General features: G+C 49.8%; 1 pseudogene; it reads right to left on the reverse strand.

The window, feature by feature from the left end:
- Positions 1-219: 219 nt before the first annotated feature.
- On the reverse strand, positions 220-13483 carry LOC147976201 (uncharacterized; annotated as a pseudogene).
- Positions 13484-15024: the final 1541 nt, after the last annotated feature.

Below are 15024 nucleotides of genomic sequence, written 5' to 3' on the forward strand. Positions count from 1 at the left end.
TTTGTTGATATTATCCTTATTGTGAAAATTTGCGAGCACATGTCCTGCTGAGGCTCGGTCTCCCCATTTCCAATCCCGCGGTAACTTGGTGCTCTACGCTGACAGGTCCCGGTCCCCACGAAGGCTGCAGCCGTCGCTAGTATGCCAGGTCGCGATGCCGTGGTCAAGGCCAGGAGGTGAGCGGCCCAAGGTCCAGTAAGAGCTCCTGAGGCGCGATGCTCAAGACATCCCATTTAGCACGCAAGCAGCTAGATGAGGATGGGAAAGGGAGGCGATGTTGCTGCAGCAAGGCAGCGAAAAGTCGAGAATCTTATGTCGCAGTACTGGGTCAGTCCAGGTACAAGACTTATCTTGGCGTTCTGGAGCCGGCTTCTCGCGCCACACCAGACTGGGGTGTCGGCCGTTGCTGGGTAGCTAGGTTAGGCCCGTGCGAGGCTCCCCCTCTTCTCCATGTTCTTCCTGGTGCTCTACGTCCTTAGGTCCCGGCCCTCGAGCGAGCTCAGCCGCCGCTGGTATGCCAGGTTGCGATGTCGTGGTCAAGGCCTCGGGGTGAGGGCTGGAGAGCCAGTAAGAGCTCCTGAGTCGCGATGCTCAGGAGCCCCCCTTTTAACACGCAAGCAAATCACATGGGAGAAGAGAGAGATTCCGCAGTACCTCCTACTGTAGTCCTCAGGGAGTTCCTGCAGGTCATTGCGAGGAGGGGAACAAATCACTGCGATGATCGCCCATCCGTCGCTGGCTTGTGGGAGGAGACTCCCTGCTACGGAGAGCCCCCGGGGCGTGTACAGCCCCTCCCTCGCACGTGGCTTGCTCGACAGGGTTAGGCGAGGTGTATCTGGACGCTCATGAGCCAGCGCAGGACTCACGAGGCCCTCCCTCTAGGCGGGTTGCGCCTGGTCTTGGTTCTTGATGGCTGTGGCGTTCCTGCGAGATGGTTAGATGAAAGTGCAACTATCCCTAGGTGGTTTTGGTAATTCATAACAACATATAGCTCATTGAGCTAATGCTATTCCAAGATGATTATTTCAGGAAAGCTCAATGATTGGCATGGCATGGATGTGAAAGTGGAACCCTCAAAATGTTAAGGACAATGGATTGGCTCAAGCTCAAAAGCTCAAGACTCTTCATTTTATATTTTAGTGATCCAGGATCACATTGAGTCCATAGGAAAATCCAATACTATCAAGGAGGGATGAGGTGTTGCTTAATGAGCCTCTTGCTTCATGTGCTTAATGATATGCTCCAAAACCCTCAACTACTTTCCCATATCCACATTTGACCTAAACTCTAAGCCAAACTCGGTCCTACCGATTCTTCCTATCCGGCGCCACCGAGTTTCACTTGTCATTAGCCACTGCCAAACCCTAGCAATTCGGTCTTACCGATAAGGATCTCGGTCCCACCGAGATGGGGTTGCAAACTCTCTGTTTCCCTTTCGTAACTTTTCGGTCCCACCGAAAGAGCGAATCGGTCCCACTGAGATTGCAATGTAAACTCAGTGTTTCCCCTTTGTAACTTTCGGTCTCACCGAGTTCCACTCGGTCCCACCGAAAGAGCAAATCGTTCCCACCGAGTTTGCCTGACCAACTCTCTGGTTAGCTAATTACCAAACTCGGTCTCACCGAGTTTGTGTAATCGGTCTCACCGAGATTACGTTATGCCCAAATCCTAACCGAATCGGTCCTACCGAGTTGCATGTCAGTCCCACCGAAATTCCTAACGGTCACTAGGTTTACATTTTTGGTCCGACCGAGTTTTATGATTCGGTCCCACCGAGATTGGAAAACTGTGTAACGGTTGGATTTTGTGTGGAGGCTATATATACCCTTCCACCTCTTTCTCATTTAGTGAGAGAGCCATCAGAACACACACATCATTCCAACTCATTTGTTCTGAGAGAGAACCACCTACTCATGTGTTGAGACCAATACATTCCATTCCTATCATATGAATCTTGATCTCTAGCCTTCCCAAGTTGCTTTCCACTCAAATCTTCTTTCCACCAAATTCAAATCCTATGAGAGAGAGTTGAGTGTTGGGGAGACTATCATTTGAAGCACAAGAGCAAGGAGTTCATTACCTACACACCATTTGTTACTTCTTGGAGAGTGGTGTCTCCTAGATTGGCTAGGTGTCACTTGGGAGCTTCCGACAAGATTGTGGAGTTGAACCAAGGAGTTTGTAAGGGCAAGGAGATCGCGTACTTCGTGAAGATCTACCGCTAGTGAGGCAAGTCCTTCGTGGGCGATGGCCATGGTGGGATAGACAAGGTTGCTTCTTCGTGGACCCTTTGTGGGTGGTTGCTTCTTCGTGAACCCTTCGTGGGTGGAGCCCTTCGTGGACTCGCGCAACCGTTGCCCTTAGGTGGAGCCCTGTGTGGACTCGCGCAACCGTTACCCTTCGTGGGTTGAAGTCTCCATCAACGTGGATGTAGGATAGCACCACCTATCCGAACCACGGGAAAAACATCCGTGTCTCCAATAGCGTTTGAATTCTCCAAACCCTTCCCTTTATATTCTTGCAAGTTGCATGCTTTACTTTCCGCTGCCAATATACTCTTTGCAAGCTTGCTTGAATTGTGTGATGATTGCTTGACTTATCCTAAAATAGCTAAAATCTACCAAGAACTAAAATTGGGAAAAGGTTAAGTTTTTATTTGGTCAAGTAGTCTAATCACCCCCCTCTAGACATACTTTCGATCCTACAAGTGGTATCAGAGCTTTGGTCTCCATTTGCTTGATCTCCATAGCTTTTGGTGGTCATAGCCTTGGTTTCACAACCTAGGAGAGTATGGCGTCTAGCGAGGGAAATTATCACCGTAGAGGTCCTTACTTTGATGGTACTAATTTTGCTAGTTGGAAGCATAAAATGAAAATGCATATTCTTGGACATAACCCCGCCGTTTGGGCTATTGTGTGTGTTGGTTTGCAAGGTGACTTCTTTGATGGGAAAGAACCAAACCGTGAAGCTACCGCGGATGAGTTGAAGATGTTGCAATACAATGCTCAAGCTTGTGATATTCTCTTCAACGGATTGTGCCTCGAAGAATTCAACAAAATCAGCCGCCTTGAGAATGCAAAGGAAATTTGGGACACTTTGATTGATATGCACGAAGGTACCGACTCCGTCAAGGAATCCAAGTTGGATGTGCTTTAAAGCCAACTTGACAAGTTCAAGATGAAGGATGGTGAAGGTGTCACCGAAATGTACTCTAGGCTTGCTCTCATCACAAATGAGATTGCCGGCTTAGGAAGTGAAGAAATGACCGATAAATTCATCATCAAGAAGATCCTAAGAGCCTTGGATGGAAAATATGATACCGTGTGCACATTGATCCAAATGATGCCCAATTACAAAGATCTCAAGCCAACGGAGGTGATTGGAAGAATTGTTGCTCATGAGATGTCACTTAAGGATAAAGTGGAACTTCACAACAAATCAAGTGGTGCCTATAAAGCCTCATGTGAAGCCCCTACATCATCAAGTGAGAAACAAGACTTCAATGAAGAATTGAGCTTAATGGTGAAGAACTTCAACAAGTTCTACAAGAGTAGAAGCAAAGATAGAAGCTCCAAGTCAAGGTCCTACAATGACAAAAGATCTTCTAGTCGAGAGCAAAACTGTTACAATTGTGGAAGACCCGGACACTATTCCAATGAGTGTACGGCTCCCTACAAGAGAAGAGAAGATTCTCCAAGAAGAAGAAGCAAAGAATCACCACCAAGAGAGAGAAGGAGTAGAGATGATCGTTATGAATGAAGATACTCACGGAGAAGCAAGGATTCGGAAAGGAAAGAAAAATCATCAAGGAGCTACACAAGACGAAGACATCAAGCTCATGTTGGTGAATGGGTATCTGGCTCTGACTCCGACAGCCACTCCGAGAGAAGTTATCACTCCGACTCCGAAGATACTCAAGATGAAGGTGTTGCCGGTCTAGCACTTGTGTCAACCAAATCCTATGACATATTTGACTCACCAAATGAAGGAATTGGAAGATGCTTCATGGCCAAAGGTCCTAAGGTAACACACCCCGAGTATGTTGATTTCAATAGTGATGAAGATGACTTGTTAGGTGATGATTTGCTTGGTGACAACTCTAGTGATGAATACTATGATGAAAGGCCAATTAATCATGCTAATCAAGATAAAACGAATGACAATGATAAGGAGAAGATTGAGGCTCTAACTAAAGAACTAAAAACTCTTAAGTTAGCTCATGACACTATCTTCGAAGATCACCGAGAACTTTTAAGAGCTCATGAGAAACTACGCTTTGAAAAGCTCAATCTTGAGCAAGAGCATGAGTTCTTAAAGGCAATCAATGATGATCTCCGCAAGAAAAGTTCTTCCTACATTGCCAAGCGTTTACTCTTATCCACTTACATGCCTCAAGTCAAATCTAACAAGAAAGATTCCTCCTCTAGTAGTAACAATGATCATGCTAAATCCAATATTGTTGCTTCTAGTAGTTCTCTTGATTCCACTAATGATTCTCTTAGCCAAGTTACACTTGAGCAAGAAAATAGCTTATTGAAGGGAATTATAGAGAAAGGAGTGTACAAGAGCCTTGCCGGGAGTAAGCAATTCGAGGAAATTGTGCACAAGCAAGGAATGCACCGGAAGAATCAAGGTGTTGGTTTTGAACGAAAGTTCAATGCCAATGGAGTTGAATGGGAAGAAGATCAATACCCCAAGACGAAGTTTGTCCCTCAACAAGAGAAGTATACTTCTTTCAAGGGGACACAAGCTCAAGATGATCTTCCACCACAAGACTACGAGCAAAACGGCAAGGACAAGCTTCAAGAGGAAATTGATGCATTTGAAGAAGCTCCAAAGACCTTAGTCAAGTGGATTCCCAAGACTACTTCAAGTTCCACTTCATCAAGTACGACTACAACTCCAAGGATTCCCATCAAGATGATGTGGATCCAAAGGAAGAAGAACTAGAAAGTTCTCGAGGGTGACTCCGCCAACATACTTCACTCTTATCATTTTGGCAAGAACAAGTGCAATCAACTTCCACATCTTGCACTAGTTCAAGGAGTCACAAACCCTCTTGTTGGTAAGACAAGGGACAAGGTAACCTAAAGTTTTCATGGACATCATCTTGTGTGTGCATCACTCTATGTCTATGGATATCCTTGTTTGTTCCTTGAGGGACTAACCCATGTAGGTATTGAAAGTGCAACTCACTCAAATGGATAGCTCCAAGAGATCTACATCAACATTGAGCATCCACATCTTCGATATCTACATGAATTCATCATCGACAAAACCCAAGGTTAGTTCATCCCTCTTAGGGGGGATATCACATCTAGGGGGAGCTTTACTCTAAGACTTGAGCTAAAGCAACTCCAAAGATGTGAACAAAACAATGCTTTATGTAAAAGTGGTAACCCCACTTGAGCTTAAACGATGAGTATGACCTACGATCAAGTGTTCTCACTTGACTCCTAAGTCAATATACTCATATATAGATGACCTAGTCATCGCAAATTGCTTGATAGATGCTAGAATTGGTTGTGCATGCTTTGCCACATATTTCATTTGCTATCTTATTGTGTGAGCATGTTGGTTGCATATTTTACTCATTCAAGGACATCCACTTGTTGTTTTGATTGTTTGGCTTTATCTTATTTTGCCAAGTGGATGGACAAGAGTGCCTAAGAACCTCCTCTAGCTATCTATGCTTTTCTCGTCTCAAACTCTATTCATGCTGCATCACAAAATTTGATCAAGTCAGATTCGAACCACTCTGTGTGAGGAGCGCTCGGAGTCCCCGATTCGTCATAGACTTAAACTTCCAAAACCTCTTTATGAATCTCGGTCTGACCGATACTCCATTTCGGTCCTACCGAGTTCATTAAGTTGATCTAGGTTTTTGATCTCGGTGCAACCGATTTGAACTTTTCGGTCACACCGAGTTGCAATAACTGCACACAGTTTTGCATCTCGGTGCCACCGAGTTGTTCCACTCGGTCACACCGACAGGGTCGGGCTATATATAGTGACGGGCAAAATTTTGGAAATTTCTCCAAAACCTCCTCGTCCGCGCGATAGTCTGCTTTGCCCTCGAGGTCTTCGGATCGTCTTCTTGCCGCCAGCAGCCTCCCGTCGCTGGTCTCCGCCGCCGTCAACGGATTTCTGCCCCGCCGTTGCCGCCGTAGCGAGTCTTCGCCGAGCTAGGGTATGGACTCGATCTTTGTGCTATTCTCCACTCCGATTCCTAGCACATTGTGATGATCATGATTCTTGCCACGTTTGAAACACTCCTATCTAGTCAATGAACTCGTAGATTAGGCTTAATTCGAAAATTTTAGGGTTAGGTTTCCGCCGAAACCATCTCGGACCCACCGAGTTGAAAAACTCGGTCCCACCGATCTGGCTTTTGCCATTGCACAAGTGAAACTCGGTCTGACCAAGAATAACTTATCGGTGCGATCGATTTTGGAATTCTGTGAAACCCTAGCAGTCTCGGTGCCACCGAACTGTGACTCGGTCTGACCGAGTTCACCAGTTCTGGTGCCAAAACTGCTTCGGTGTCACCGAATTTGAAAATCGGTAGATCCGAGATGCTTTCTGTGGAAAACTAAAACTAAGTTTTTGAATTAATCTTTTGCAAAAATCTCTGCTTTTTGTGATGCTCACCCACTCTATCTCATCCTTAATCTATTCACAGGGTCAGCAGTTAGTTGCAACATGTCTGATCAAAGTGACAGCCAGAACCTCTCAGAGCAGCAAGTGGTGATGAGTGAGGGCACTAGCCCCTCAAGTTCTTCTGATGATGGCAGCAGGAGCACCCCCAGCAATCTGCCTAAGGCTGCCACACGACAAATGAAGAAGAGAACGTCTGATTCTAAGGATGAAGACTATGTGGCAGAGGAAGAGGCCACCTCCAAGAGAGTTGAGCCAGCTCAAGGCTCAAAGCCAGGCCTAAAAATCAAGAGGCCAGCAGGGAGGCAGCCCATGTCAAAGGCTAGAGCCTCAACTGAGAAGCCTGCACCTGCTCCCATTGAGCCCATTGCTGCTGAGGGCAAAAAGAGGAAGGAGAGAGTAAAGAAGACTGTAGACAAAGTGCTTGGGAGAGCCTCCATCATGGTAGAAGAGGAGGAGGAAGAAGAGGCAGCTGCACCAGCGCCCAAGGCAGCCAAACTTATGGGAGATGCCATAAGGTCAGGAACAGCTGCATCCAAGCCCAAGGAAGCACCCAAGGCTGCATCTAAGCCTAAGACAGCACCAAAGAGAAACACAAGGAGTATACCTCCTGCAGAAAAGAACAAGGCCCCAGTGTCTGAAGCTACTGAAGAGGAGGAAGAGAGTGTCCTCCGGAAGCTCAAGCCCAAGATCCCAGACCACAATGATGCTCATCCTGTGGCTGAGGACATGAAGCTCAGGAGAGACTCAGGGCTAAGAAAGTGGAGAGAAGCAGATCCGTATGCTTCTAGGAGAAGGACTGCCGTGGATTACAGGTTTCATACAAAGGAGCAACAAGATTTTTATGAGACTGTTTTGCTTGACAAGAAGCCAATCGTTTGTGACATGAGATGGGTCGACTGGACCTATATCAAGGAGAATGAAGAGTACTACCCAGGAGTTCAGGACAGCTTCAGAGCGTGTGGAGTAGAGGACTTTGTTGGGCAGAAGCTCACAAAGTGGAACGAGGAACTCATCATGCAGTTCTACTCCACAGCTCACTTTTATCCAGATGGGAGGATTACATGGATGTCAGAGGGTACAAGGTACCAATCTACAGTGGCTGAATGGGCACAGATCATCAATGCCCCAGAAGAGCAAGATGAGGACTTGGATATCTATGCCAAGAAGAAGATGGACCATAACTCCATGTCCAACATGTACAAGGAGATCCCCAATGAAGCTCTTGACACATTCAAGTTTGGGTCAGTGCACTATCTGCTCTCAGGATTGCCTACGATCAATTGGATACTAAGGCACACCCTTCTGCCCAAATCTGGAGATCACAAGATGATCAGAGGTCACGCGATCAACTTGCTTCATGTTTTTAACGTGCCTCAGAAATTCAAGGTCATGAGTCTCATTGTGGAAACCATTAAGAGGACAGCTACAGATCAGAAGAGGAGCTGTGGATATGCCCCTCAGATTCAGGAGCTCATCAACTCCAAGATGGGCACGGGCACATATTTGTTGGATAAGGAACACCTGCCCATCCGCCCAGATTTTGAGAACAATGAAGTTGTGATGACAGAGAATGAGCCATCATCTGCACAAGCATTTGCAAAGAAGGAAAAGGCGAAGAAGGAGAAAGCTGTCAGGATGCCTACTCAAGCGGAGGCATCTGAGTACTTCTTGAAGACCAAACAAGAGCAGCTTGGTTACTTGATTGCGTCCACCCTGCGGATTGAGCAGAGTCTAGCCACCCTGACTCAGAACCAGGCAAGTTTAGAGAGGATCATGGAACAGAGGTTCTATGACTTGGACATCAAAGTAACAGAAGTTCAGTCTGCAGTGGAGCAGCTCTAGGAGGACATGAATGAGAGGAGAGGCAGGACCATGACTCATGCGTTTGCAAGGGTGCCACGAGGTCCGAGGTCGTCTGCACTGCCAGTTGCTGACACTAGAGCTACAACGTCTGCACCAGCCACAGCGTCAGCTCCAGTGTCTACCTCAGCTCCAACTCCAGTGACTACTTCAACATCTACAGAAGCCTTCGTCCTTGGAGTGATCCGGACTCCACCACCACCTGAAGATCAAGCCTGAGCGACGACTTAGCACTATGCATTTTCTTGGAACTTTTTGGTAACTTGTTGCCAAAGGGGGAGAAGATGTATAGATCATAGGCTTCGAGAGAGAGAGTGTTGCTTTTCTCTCTTGTTTTATTTGGTGGTTTTTCGAACCTTTTCTGCTTTTGTGTGTGAGATACTACGTCCGTATGTTTGTGAGACATCGATGATCATGTGTTTGATCATAAGCTACACTTAATGTTTGCTTAATGCTTGCTTAAATATTATCATTCTATCTATCATTTGTGATCATTCACTATTCTTGGTGATGAGTGCATGTATTTCAATCTTATCATTTTGAGTGCTCCACCAAGATGTATGTGACATGGAAGAGTAACCAATGATTCTAACTCTTTGTGCATTTGCAGTCCAAAGCAAATTTTAAATATGCACAAATTTAGGGGGAGCTCTTACTTATCACATACTTCTCAAAGCGACGATATACTTCATGCTTATTATCATTTGTCGAAGCTTTGATCTATATGTTGTCATCAATTACCAAAAAGGGGGAGATTGAAAGTGTAACTATCCCTAGGTGGTTTTGGTAATTCATAACAACATATAGCTCATTGAGCTAATGCTATTCCAAGATGATTATTTCAGGAAAGCTCAATGATTGGCATGGCATGGATGTGAAAGTGGAACCCTCAAAATGTTAAGGACAATGGATTGGCTCAAGCTCAAAAGCTCAAGACTCTTCATTTTATATTTTAGTGATCCAAGATCACATTGAGTCCATAGGAAAAGCCAATACTATCAAGGAGGGATGAGGTGTTGCTTAATGAGCCTCTTGCTTCATGTGCTTAATGATATGCTCCAAAACCCTCAACTACTTTCCCATATCCACATTTGACCTAAACTCTAAGCCAAACTCGGTCCTACCGATTCTTCCTATCCGGCGCCACCGAGTTTCACTTGTCATTAGCCACTGCCAAACCCTAGCAATTCGGTCTTACCGATAAGGATCTCGGTCCCACCGAGATGGGGTTGCAAACTCTCTGTTTCCCTTTCGTAACTTTTCGGTCCCACCAAAAGAGCGAATAGGTCCCACCGAGATTGCAATGTAAACTCGGTGTTTCCCCTTTGTAAATTTCGGTCTCACCGAGTTCCACTCGGTCCCACCGAAAGAGCAAATCGGTCCCACCGAGTTTGCCTGACCAACTCTCTGGTTAGCTAATTACCAAACTCGGTCTCATTGAGTTTGTGTAATCGGTCTCACCGAGATTACGTTATGCCCAAACCCTAACCGAATCGGTCCTACCGAGTTGCATGTCAGTCCCACCGAAATTCCTAACGGTCACTAGGTTTAAATTTTCAGTCCGACCGAGTTTTATGATTCGGTCCCACCGAGATTGGAAAACTGTGTAACGGTTGGATTTTGTGTGGAGGCTATATATACCCCTCCACCTCTTTCTCATTTAGTGAGAGAGCCATCAGAACACACACATCATTCCAACTCATTTGTTCTGAGAGAGAACCACCTACTCATGTGTTGAGACCAAGACATTCCATTCCTATCATATGAATCTTGATCTCTAGCCTTCCCAAGTTGCTTTCCACTCAAATCTTCTTTCCACCAAATTCAAATCCTATGAGAGAGAGTTGAGTGTTGGGGAGACTATCATTTGAAGCACAAGAGCAAGGAGTTCATTACCTACACACCATTTGTTACTTCTTGGAGAGTGGTGTCTCCTAGATTGGCTAGGTGTCACTTGGGAGCCTCCGACAAGATTGTGGAGTTGAACCAAGGAGTTTGTAAGGGCAAGGAGATCGCCTACTTCGTGAAGATCTACCGCTAGTGAGGCAAGTCCTTCGTGGGCGATGGCCATGGTGGGATAGACAAGGTTGCTTCTTCGTGGACCCTTTGTGGGTGGTTGCTTCTTCGTGGACCCTTCGTGGGTGGAGCCCTTCGTGGACTCGCGCAACCGTTGCCCTTGGGTGGAGCCCTGTGTGGACTCACGCAACCGTTACCCTTCGTGGGTTGAAGTCTCCATCAACGTGGATGTAGGATAGCACCACCTATCCGAACCACGGGAAAAACATCCGTGTCTCCAATAGCGTTTGAATTCTCCAAACCCTTCCCTTTATATTCTTGCAAGTTGCATGCTTTACTTTCCGCTGCCAATATACTCTTTGCATGCTTGCTTGAATTGTGTGATGATTGCTTGACTTATCCTAAAATAGCTAAAATCTACCAAGAACTAAAATTGGGAAAAGGTTAAGTTTTTATTTGGTCAAGTAGTCTAATCACCCCCCTCTAGACATACTTTCGATCCTACATTAGACAACCCGCGCCGAGTGGATTTCTTGAGGCTATCGTACAAGAAGGCCAAGCACCAATGACCCCTGGAGGTGACGTGAACGGGGTCGGCCCTCCAGACAGAGCTCAGCCATTGGATTTATTGATGCTGAAGGGAAGGGCCTGAGCACAGACGCCGTGTCGAGCCTTCTTATGTGAAGGGTCCTGAAGAAAGACAATTGGTGCGCGGCTCCCTTGGTGGGTGACAATCAAACAGGTGATAACCATAAATAGATTATGCATGAGAAGCAAAGTGGCTCAAGTAAACGTAGGAACAATGCATGCCACTGGGTCGGACCCGAGCGGCCTGGGAATGATGCTGCCCGAGGGGCACTCCCAGCAGAGTGAACTTAAGATGCAAGGAGATACATGCCGCAGGGACAGACCCATGCGGATTGGGAATGATGCAGCCCAAGGGGCGCTCCCAGCTAAATGGATTTGGAGACATGTCACCTGGTTTGGTTGCTGAAGTGGTGTTGGGGTAGCTGAAGACACGCAGCGAAGAAGTCACCCTTCACGAGCCGCCGGGGCCCCAAGCCTCGGGAGGCTCTGGAGGCTCGGGCGGCCTTCGGAGGACCGTCTCCATCTCCGCCAGGACTGCGGGATGCATGTCCTCCTAACCCGCCATGATGCTCCGCAGGTTGCGCTGGAAGGCAGCAGCCACGCTCGGCAGGCCGAATGGCATGCGAACGTAGCTATGAGGTGGACCCTCGCAGCGTCCAACACGCGAAGGCCAGAAGCGCTCCTGAGATGCGGCCCGGTTGAGCCCTGGGATGTCGATGCAGACGCGCAGCTCACCACCCTCGCCCGGGTGGGGAGCAGCGCCAGGTGGGCGGCAGTCGCCGCGTATTGCTCTTGCTTCCTGAAGCTCCTGAGACGCCTTGTCGATGAACTCCTGAGCGCCAGGCGCTCTTCGCCTGGCGCCCTCCTGAGGAAAACGTGCCGCGAAGCACACCTCCACGTGGTTCCCGAGCGCTTCCCTCGTGATGCTGGCCAGGTCTGAGGCCCTCCAGAAGAGAGCCCCTGAGCCCTACCCGAGGACGGCACCGGGCACGCCTCCCTATGCGAGGGAGAGAGGCGCCCCAGGCACGGGCATAGATCCTGAAGTGGTGCCGTCGGAGGTGCCGCTCCCTTGAGGCCTAGCGTGGAGCAGCTGCTTCTTCTTCTTGGGGTTGGCCTCAGGAGGGTACTGCGCTGCATTGCTGTTGGGGTCTTCGAGTGATGCAACTTAGAAGGCGCGCTCGAGGGAGCACACCGTGTGTCTTTCTTCGCAGGGGATGGTGATGATTCCGCCGCTTTCGGGCATCTTGAGGATGTTGTAGCCATGGTGGGCGACTGCCATGAATTTGGCCAGCGCTAGGTACCCGAGGATGGCGTTGTACGGCAGACGGATGTGGGCGACGTCGAAGTCGATGAGCTCAGTGTGGTAGTTGTCGCGCTGACCAAAGGTGACAGGGAGGCGAACCTGCCCTATCGGGGTGGTAGATCCATCGGTCACTCCTGAGAAATGCTTGGTAGGCTGGAGCTGGTCGTATGGCACTTGAAGGCTGTCGAAGGTCTCGACGGACAGGACATTGAGCCCTGCGTCACCGTCGATGAGGGTCTTGGTGACTTGGACATTGCTGATGACGGGTGAATAGAGCATCGGGAGAACGCTAGCTGTTGCCGCGCACTTGAGCTGGTCTGCCGAGCTAAAGGTGATGGCGTACTTGGACCATCTGAGCAAGCATGTGGCCTCGACCCTGGGGAGGACTGCATTCACCTCACGAGCAAACTGCTCGAAGACTCGTTGAGAGGCTGGGGCTTGAGCTCTGCCCAAGATGCAGGCGATTGCTCGTGGCTCTTGGAAGCCCCCAGCCCCCTCGTCCTATTGATGGTCGTCATTCCTTCTTGGCTGCGGCAGCGGAGGGAGACCGGGGTTGCCCTAAGGACGGTCCTCACGAGGCTGGTCCCTCCAGGCACCCTCACGAGGTTGGTCCTGCCAACGATCCTCGCGAGGTTGGTCGTGCCACTCCTGGCGGGGCCCACGGTCATCCCAACATCCTCCACCACGTCCACCTCCTCAGTCGTAGCCCCGGTCGCTGCGCTCGGGGCGTCGACCGAAGCGTCCATCTCGAATGGCCCTGAGCTCTTGACAGTCATTAGTGTTGTGCGTGCACACTTTGTGGAAGGCGCCGACTGTGCGGCTGCCCTTGGATGACTCGGGAAGATCTCGGACGCGCTTGGTGTCTGGTTCCGCCGCGAGCACAACCACTCCTTTGTGCTTCACGTCTTTGGCCTTGGCCTTCTTCTCCTCTGGGTCCACATCAGGGAGCTCGAGGAGGGAGAGACGCCCCTCCTTAGCTCTTGCACACTTGGTCGCTATGTTGAACAGCTCCAAGGTTGTGCACAACTCTTCATGGATGGCGAGCTCCTCCTTCATCTTGACATCGCGGACACTGTCGGAGAACGCTGAAATGATGGCCTCATCCGTTACCTTGGGGATCTTGATTCTCGCGCTGTTGAAGTGTTGGATGTATCTATGCAGGGTTTCTCCTGGTTGTTCCTTGATGCGGCGTAGGTCACCCGTGACCGGGGGGGTCGCGAGTGCCCTGGAAGTTGGTGATGAAGCAGTCACGCATCTCGTCCCAGGAGGAGATCGAGCCTAGGGGCAGGTTCAGGAGGCATGAGTGGGCGCCATCCTTGAGAGCCATGGGAAACCACTTCGCCATGACCTTTTCGTCGCCTTTGGCCGCTTCAATGCTCAGCTCGTAGAGCTGCAGAAACTCCACGGGTGCCGTCGTAGCAAGGAGGCAGATCTGGCTTGAACTTGCCCGGCCAGACGACACTACGCAACTCAGGAGCGAAGGCGCGGCATCCCGCGGTGGCCACCGTGGCCCGTCATGGAGGCCGATCTTGGTCATGGTGCCCCTGTGCTGCCACGGCACGCGGCGCATGGCCCTGTCACAGCAAGGAATCCTAGCGCAGCGGAGTTGGGAGTGGTGGAGCGTTTCCTTGTGGAAGGGGAATCTCTTGGCAGCTTCTTTCTTCATGCGCGGGCATGTGGCGCGGTGGGTCGCGCCGCTGGGCCGCGCATCTTCGAGCGAGGACGCCGTCTTGACGCGGGGGAGGCTGAGGTGCTCCCTGAGCCGCACACCTCGGCGCAAGGGTGCCATCTTGTTGCGGAGGAGGCGCTCCGTGAGCCACATCGCCCGCAGTTGGGGCGGGCGAGGCAGCAAGAGAGACGGTGCAAGAGAGCCTTCCGCGGCGCTGACAAGCTCAGCGATGCGGTCCAGCCAGTCCTCGTAGAGGTCGTCGACTGGGCGGTAGCGCAGGAGCTCGCGCGCCATGAGCAGTGCGGCCTGCACATCATGGGTGCGTGGCGAGCGTGAGACGACGAGCCGGCCGGAGTTAGCGATGGGGTGGCCGTGTGGCCGTCAAGGCGCACGGAGGGATGCAGTGAAGAGGCTTGCTGCTCGTTTGTCGCCCGACCGGTGACGATGTTGGCGGCGGGTGACGGAGAACGAAGGGGAGGCCCGCCTACTGGGGTCGTCTGACTGACACGGGCGGTGAGAGCGGCCCGACGCTCCGCGCGAGCCCGGTGAGTGTCGGCCATGAGGTTGGTGGACTGACGAAGCGTGGATCGACGAGGAAGAAAGCTTCGGCGCACCCCTACCTGGCACGCCAAATGTCGGATTTCGGGTTCCGGCAAAACCCTTGAGGTTCAAACACTGGGGTGCGCATGAAGATCTCCCTCCTCTCTAGCTCGCACACTCAACGATCTCACGGCCTAGCTTAACGAACTCAAAGAACACGAGACACAAGATTTATACTGGTTCGGGCCACCATTGTGGTGTAATACCTTACTCTAGTGTGGTGTGGTGGATTGCCTCTTGGACTATGGATGAACAGTTACAAGGGAAGAACAACCTCCTGAGGAGAGGTGTTCTTGTGCTTGGTGAACTTGTGTGAGGCTAAGGATGG

Source organism: Triticum urartu, chromosome 4A (genome assembly GCF_056163025.1).
Source record: "Triticum urartu cultivar PI428250 chromosome 4A, HENAU_Tu73, whole genome shotgun sequence".
NCBI lineage: Eukaryota > Viridiplantae > Streptophyta > Magnoliopsida > Poales > Poaceae > Triticum > Triticum urartu.